General features: G+C 38.0%; 1 pseudogene; it reads left to right on the forward strand.

The window, feature by feature from the left end:
* Positions 1-304: 304 nt before the first annotated feature.
* LOC106497885 (vesicular inhibitory amino acid transporter-like) lies at positions 305-5,547 on the forward strand (annotated as a pseudogene).
* The last annotated feature ends 2,695 nt before the right edge of the window (positions 5,548-8,242 follow it).

The raw sequence follows: 8,242 nt of genomic DNA on the forward strand, positions 1-8,242 counted from the left end.
CCTTGTCCCAGTAGCAAAGAATCAGTGAAGTGTTGACACGTTCCAGCTACCTTCTCTTTACACTCACTCCTCATGAGAGGCGCACAAAAGTCATTTTCAGCAATGCTACACCATGCAAGCATTTCTTTATGGAGGAGGAATTTTCCACAAATAAGTTACTCTAAGCAATGTTCTCAGGTTGCTGAGCAGCTTTAAATCAGGGAACGTGGCTCACCGTTTGTGCTGCTGTATGACATTGACAGTAAAATAAGTGCTTACTAAAGATATTTGCTTCTCTGAAACTAAGCTATTTAAACTTGATGACATGCAGGAAATGGTCCTAGCAGAAAGCATTGCTTTTGGAGAGGTAAGAACAGAAGATTAAATCTGAGATGGCTTTGGAAGTCTGACAAATGATCTTGAGTTCTTTTGGCTCTCATGGCCATCACTAACTTTTTTTGGCTCTTTTGTAGAAAGCTGACAATGAGCTGCTACATGAAACCATTTTTTTTTTTTCTCTTTATGGAAAAAACCATCACCGACAAAGCAGCAAGAGCCCTGTCATTTTGCTGCATATACACCGCATACCACGTGGGCATGTTCAGGGTTCTCCCATTTCTGTCTACTAACCATGCTCTGAATCAACAACCTGCAAAACCAGTTATGCTCACAATGTTTGTTTTCCATTATTAACTCAAAGCTGAAGGAAAAAGAAACGGTAAGTCCCCTACACAAATCTCACCAGCTATTGTTCACAAACTCTGGGAAAAAGATGTCAGAAACATCAGGGGAAAGGTAAACCTACGGCTTCTGTAGAAAGGTTCAGTTTAAGCTTTCAGTTATAATCTCTAAACTCACTCTGAGTGATTTGAAGTTGGCAATCACTGATGAATAATTTTAAGAAAGAATTGATAATGCTAAAACTGTTTTGTTTAATAAGGTCTGAGTTCAGAAAATGCAAAAAAACCCCTCGATCATCCTGTGGTCTGATTAGGAACTATATGAAAATTATTTGATATAAACAAACTGCAAGGAGATGTTAGAGGTTAGAGTTATGTTATGGTCTGATTAAATTAACAATTAAGCAAGACACCTATGGGAAGGAGTGTAAATGGCTGTCAAAAGTGATAACGCCTCTGAAAGACTTATGCTTTGGTCTAGGATGAGACTAGTCATATCAACATTAATGGACTAAATTCAGCAGGGGAGAAGCTGTTGTGTGGGTAAGGCCTGTGCTGACACTTACCTGCAGTTTAATTATACAGTCACCCTTCAGGTCAGCAGACACCGTTTGAACTCCCAAATGCAGGTTAGGGGCCAAAATAATAATGCTATGAATATGGAACAAAGGAGATAAGCTTGCCACAAATTGCGGGAACCAAGAAAACATCATTGTTCATATGTAAATATGGAAGATGGCTCTGATTTTTTCATAAACCTGGTTTATTTATGATGCTTTTAAACTCAATCTGTTGTGTAAATGTTCTCCAAGAATTGATTTCATAGGAAAGAAAACACATTTTGTTCTTTAGTCAAGTGCCTAACTTGAGCCACTGAGTGAAAGTCATGATTAAAAATGGCATGATATCAAAAGCTGCTGTTATGCATGTGCTACCTGTGGTCTGGATACAGCCAGATATAGAGTCTTTTTAAGAAAGTAGATTGTGAGATGACAGAAACAGTAGAATTTTGAACACTTTGGTAAATTTTATACACAAAAGAAAAGCTAATTGAATTGCTAAGCTAATTGGGTCACAAGGTCTGTATTAGAATGGGTTAAGCCATGACTATGTGAAATAGGGAGATTTGGGTGACTGAAGTACCACAAATCACATAGCAGAATGTTGCAGCTCCTAAATGAAATAGCACCTGTGGCTTATACAGAAACACTGCTGTAAATGAAGTCATTTAAAAAAAAAAACAAAAAGGTGTGTATTCAATAACTTGATTATTACATCAGTAATAATAACTGATGTACTTCTGTTACAGTGCACACAGGCACAGACCTTTTTAAAGGAGATAATGCTAAGACATTTATTTAACACAATTCTTCCAGCTTTAACTCAGCTAAATGCTGAAGATATCAGTATCTAGACTGAAGCCTGGTAATACAGCCAATGGCACTGGTAGATATGATGAGCACTCTAATTTTCTCATTGATTTAGAGAGAACTCCTGCTCTAATTAGGCCTTCTGATCTTCCTCTTCTGTTTGATGCTCATCCCACAATCTGCCTTACAGGGATGTTTACTTTGTGGCCGGAAGATAAGGAGAATACCTTTCACACATTGATTATTATTTAGTGTTTGAAAAATTGTCCCTCTTCAGAACCCTTGGCCTTGGAGTGCTTGTATCACTTCCCAGTGGGATGCCAGATACAGACACTTCGAAGCTGAGAGAGGCACCTGCCTTCCTGATGATCTCCGGGAGAGCTGAGCTCCAGACTGGGTTTCCCAGAAGCTAGCATGTTATGTATAAAATCCAAGCCAGCTGATAGAAAATGCCAAAGACAGAAGCATGACTGAAGCATGTGCCCCTGCATGGCCTCGTGTCCAGGATTGCAGCTGGATAAGTCTGAAACTAAGATTCAGGCCCTTAAACACACCTCCTCTGCTTTGGCTCCTGAAATCTATCTGTGGCACTATCCACTCAGGAAATGAGAGGGGAAGAGCAGGTCGCTCCTCTCAAGGAGGGTGGAGGGCTCACGCCCGGCGTGAAAAATACAGAAGATATTTTTCATGGGCCCTAAAACTTAAGGCTGTGAGCCTATAAGCACTGTCACAAAAAAAGTAATTGTACACCCCAGAACTCCTCCTCTGTCTAAAGGTAAGTCCATAGGACGGGATTTATCTCAACAAACTTCAGCCATTTCATACTAGGTGAGATGAGCTGCTCTCCCAAGGTTATTTCCAGTTACTGTGAAGGGAGCCTTCACTAGCAGTTTAGACTAGATACCTGGCTTTTAATTGGGCAATGTTAGGAAAAGCACTGATGTTTAGTGTGCAATAGCAAGGACTTCATTTGAAAATGTGTCATGTTCCTCTTCCTTGGGTAATCCCTCAGTGGAATTTAGCACTCTGGGAAGATCTTATTGGTTTTGAGTCACCAAGTGGCACAAAACAGGGTCACAGGAATAACACAGTGGAGCTGACTGCCTTCTCTGAGCAGGCCTAAATCTGCTGGGGATTCACATGTTTTGCAGAGCAAAATGGGGTTGCTAAGGTTTGGTCAGAAATAGAGTTAAGATGGGATTGATCCAAATCAAATCCTGTTAGGACAGAATAGCAAATAGAGTGCAGGAATACTCATATTTCCTCATGCCATCAATGCCATAAGAAATAACAGAGTAAAAACTTCTGTAAAGCTAGTTAACTGTATATTGTTTCCTCCCTATTTTTCCTCAGTTGTCAAGAACAAAAAGCTCCCGACCAGAGTCTGTCTAATGTGTATTGTTTAATTTGAACTTTGTAACATAAAAAGAGAAATGTCACTGAAGCTTCTTTTCCATGAATTTTTATGAATGACTATCATTCAAGAGTTTTGTTGGTTTTGTGCTGATGGAAATTAAACCACAACAAAAGTATCATTTGTCCTTAAATATAGAAAGAGGAAAGAGAAAAAAAGAGAAAGGAATATGCACAGTGTTCTGTGAAACTAAAATGTTGTTTTTTACTGGATAAAACAAATATAATTTTGTTCTTTTCGGAAACTGTTTAGAGAAAAGTATGTCTATATATTTCATGTATATTTTTAAACACCTAATAGTTTCATGCATTCTAGAATCTCAACTGTGAGAACAATTGCTTTAACAATGGACTTAACAGGAGCAAAAGCTGCATGAGCTATACAGAAGCCACAGAAGAAACACAGTCAAACTCTGATGCCACTCTAATGCCATTTTCTTTCCAGACATCTGTTAACAGTGACCCTCCACAATTTTTAGATTGAAGAGAATTGTCATTATTGGATCTACCTACAGTGTTATTTTTAGTTTGAAAGAAACTTAAAGAGATGATGCTACAGCTGCTTAATTTTATTGTTATTGAATCTGTTTCATTAATATGCATGTTGACTGAATAACTACCTATGAGCCTTCTAAAATGTGCTTCTAATCCCATCAGCGTTAAATATTAACTAGGAACCTGACTCTATTATTTGCTCACATTCTGTCTTTCTTAGCTTATCATTACCTGTGTGTCAGTAGAAGCAGTTATTCTTGCTGATAACTTCATTTATCATAAATAAACACATTTCTCATGATTGTTATTCACTTAGACAGCTAAATGTAACAGTGCTTCCACCATGCAGTTAGGTGGAAGTAATGCTCAATGGAGGGCAGGTTTGGGAATGTGGCTTCTAGTAAACATTTTGCCTCAAGGATTTTGTGCTATCTTTTCTTTCTCTTTTTCCTCTTTAGGGAATTTTTGTTCTAGGACTGCCATATGCTTTTCTCCACAGTGGATACAGTGGCCTGTTTCTTATTATCTTGGCTGCAGCGTTATGCTGTTATACAGGCAAAATCCTAATCGCTTGCCTGTATGAAGAAAATGAAGACAGGCAGCTCAAAGGAGTGAGAGACACATATGAAGACATTGCTAATGCCTGCTGCAAAAAGCTGTTTCCCAAGCTAGGTGGTATAGTTGTCAATGTGACGCAAATGATGGAACTGATCATGACATGTATTTTGTATCTGGTTGTTAGTGGGAACTTGCTGTCACATAGTTTCCCATAAGTACCAGTAACTGAGAAAACTTGGTCTGTAATTGCATTTGTTACACTGCTACCCTGTGTATTTATCAAGACTCTCAACATTGTTTCCAAACTCAGCCAGCTTTGCTCCTTGGTCCATTTCATTATCATCCTTGTGGTGATGACTTACTATCTGACAAAAACACATCAGTGGTCCTGGGCAAAATTCAGACTCTCCACTGAGTTTGAGGACTTCTTGGTCTCTGTGGGTGTGATCATTTTTAGTTATACTTCGCAAATATTTCTTCCCGCACTTGAAGGTAACATGAAAAACCCAGGGGAATTTAGATGTATGCTGAACTGGACTCACTTTTTCTCTTGTGTCTTGAAATCAGCCTTTGCACTGACTGCGTTCTTGACCTGGGGTGAAGAGACAAAGGAAGTGACTACTGACAACCTGCCATCATTTCTGCAAACCCTAGTGAATTTGTGCCTCTTAACCAAGGCGCTTCTTTCTTACCCACCGCCATTTTTTGCAGCCACAGAAATTGCGTATACTTGTGTTTCTAGAGGCAACCATCCCAGTTACAGATCTCCACCATTTGCTCTGGGTGTAAGATGCTCCCTTCTCCTGTTAACTCTGCTGATGGCTATGTTCGTACCACATTTTACCCTGTTGATGGGTTTAACAGGCAGTGTAACAGGTGTTGCTATGACTTTTCTTCTTCCTTCTCTCTTCCACTTAAAACTGAAATGGAAGAAGTTAGCCTTCTTAGAGAAATGTGCAGACATTTCTGTTTTTATTTTGGGTTTCCCTTGTAGTCTTGCAGGCATAGTTTGCTCAATAAAAGGGCTGCTTGAAGTATCTGGTGGAGGGTAAAAAGTTTGCCTGAAAGCCAGTTAAGGCCCTAATCTTACAAACACTTTTAAGCAGTAATCCAATACAGAAGAGATTGTGCCAGCAGGTAAAATTAAGCATATGCTTAAAAGTTTGCAGGATCAGGGCTTCAGCTTGTAAAAGTATGTGACTGTAAACAAATTGAAAAAATTACCCTATACACAAAATGTATGAAATGTCCCCTATGAAAAATGTTGACAGAAAGGAAAGTGTTTGAGATGGTTTGGAATGAAAATAAATGAAAACTAATCCTATGTATTTTTGTTCATACATGACATGCACGTCATAAAATGATTCCTGCACGTGGTTTCACTGATTGTCCAGAATTTCTCTTTGTGTTAGATACTGTTCAGTCTGCTCAAAGCTATCAAATCGCACTTACAAGGTATGACAGTGTTTGAGAGAGCTTTCACTGCAAACTGATTAAATACAATCTGACAGCATTCAGGGAATGTAACTCAACACATGAACAGAGCAAATCAGGAAATTTCATATTTGTTGGAAGATAAAGTCTATTAGTTGTTTTTAAATGAGTAGCCAAAAAGAGAACTCAGTTTACAAAAACTTTGAAAACCTGTTTCTATCATGAACTCAGATGGGAATAAAGTCAGCAAAACAGGCATACCAACAACTCAGAGTCATGGAAAAGTGTATATGTTCTAAAAGAAGCTATAGCTAATGACTTCAGCTTTTCTGCAAGTCTAATTTCTAAGATTCATTCCTCTGCAATGCAGTTATTCTATTGGTTGGGTTTCAAGAAATCTCACTGGTAGCACGAAAAAGTTAATATGCAGTTCACTTCCCTCTTAGGCAGGAAATTTCTTTGATCTTATTTTATCTGATGATATTAAAGGCTCAATGGAGTAAATCAAGTTCAATAAACAGACACACAGTTAACTTCCTGTACAACTTGCTACATCTTTAGCTATAAAAGATATTGGCTTAATAAAAAGATCAACATCACAATGTATTTCACATTAGTGATAATTCATTACGATAGGAAGCAATCTAATCAGAGTGCTTTAATGAATACAAATCATCTTATTGTACTAAATCTATGTTATGTTAGGTAATTAAAGTAATGATTTGAAAGAGGAAGGTTTACATTTTCATTATGAACAGTTTCAAACAACCTGCTACTGAGTCATATTAAAAAGACTGCATGTCAGCATAAGGTTGGATCACAGAGTAAAAAGATTAGTAGTTGCTGTTTAACTGCACTGTTTTTCTATGTAGTATCTTAGCATTAATGCTTCTGGCCTGCATGAGCAACAGTGACCTCTCAAGGCTAATTTGCTGAATGATAAATAACATGCAATTAAACTTAACGAAGAATTCTGATAAGCTGTATATGTCACTCTGTTCCTTTGTCTCCTAGTGTACGCTTGTCAAATGTGGAATAATGATGAACAGGTTATTAAAACAAATTCATTGTATAATTACAAAATTACAAGAAAACTGAAGAAATAACTAGAGTGTTTTAGAATTTGTTTTACTGCTTTGGGACAGCAGCTCATATTCTCCACTCATCTCAAATCCACAACAGTTTAATTTATTGATATCGAGATTTGTGTTGGTACAAAAGGTATTTGTAAGGAGTCTTTTTATTTTTATGTAGAATGACAAAAATATATTATTCAGTGAAGTAGATGAAAGCTTATTATTACTCAGATGACACCATCAGAAGGATATTATTACTTGGATAATGTCAATGAAAGGGTATCATTACTTTTGTGTGTGGAGAAGTTTCAGAGATAAACAAACATGCAGGAACAATATTTGTTGTATTTATCCTATATAAATCGATGAGGACAGAAGGAGGTAGTCCAAAGAGTTTTACAAAAATTCTTTCAACTAGTTTACCTAACAACTCTCCACAAACAATTCACCATTTTTTCCATCTTTAATGTGCTTTGTCTCTTACTCTTCAGAAGTCCTTGGAGCTGCCTCGGTGCATTCGCTGTTGGGAAAGCTTAGAAATGGGATAACTAGTTTATTTGCATAGGGGTTTTAGGATTTTCCTGGCTCGTCAGGGTGATCCAAAAATGTCTTTAGTTGGACTTTCTTTTCTCAGCCTTTTCGAGAAGCCCATGACTATTCCTTTCAAGGCAAAGATGATCATTTCCCCCCCGCCACACATACATACCACCCCATCATTTTCTCTCACTTACGCAAGTTTTTTCCTATAAGAGATGATTCATGTTGTGTAAGGCATGTACTATTATTGTCCTTATTTAATCATTTATTTAATAAAATAAATGATTAAATTTTAATTTTATTTATTTTAATATTTTATTTATTTTAATTTTATTTATTTAATCTGCTGGACCTTGTACTAACAAACAAAGAAGGACTGGTGGAAGATGTGAAGGTCGGGGGCTGCCTTGGCTGCAGTGACCATGAGATTGTGGAGTTCAGTATCCTGCGAGGAGGCAGCAGGGCACCAAGTAGGATTGCAACCCTGGACTTCAGGAGAGCAAACTTTGGCCTCTTCAGGGACCTACTTGGAGGAATCCCATGGGTTAGGGCCCTAGAAGGAAGGAGTGTTCAAGAGAGCTGGTTAATATTCAAACATCACTTCCCCCAGGCTCAAGAGCGGTGCATCCCTATGAGTAGGAAGTCAAGCAAAGGAGATAGGAGACCTGCATGGATGAGCAAGGAGCTCCTGGCAAAACTC

The sequence above is a fragment of the Apteryx mantelli genome, chromosome 3 (assembly GCF_036417845.1).
Source record: "Apteryx mantelli isolate bAptMan1 chromosome 3, bAptMan1.hap1, whole genome shotgun sequence".
NCBI lineage: Eukaryota > Metazoa > Chordata > Aves > Apterygiformes > Apterygidae > Apteryx > Apteryx mantelli.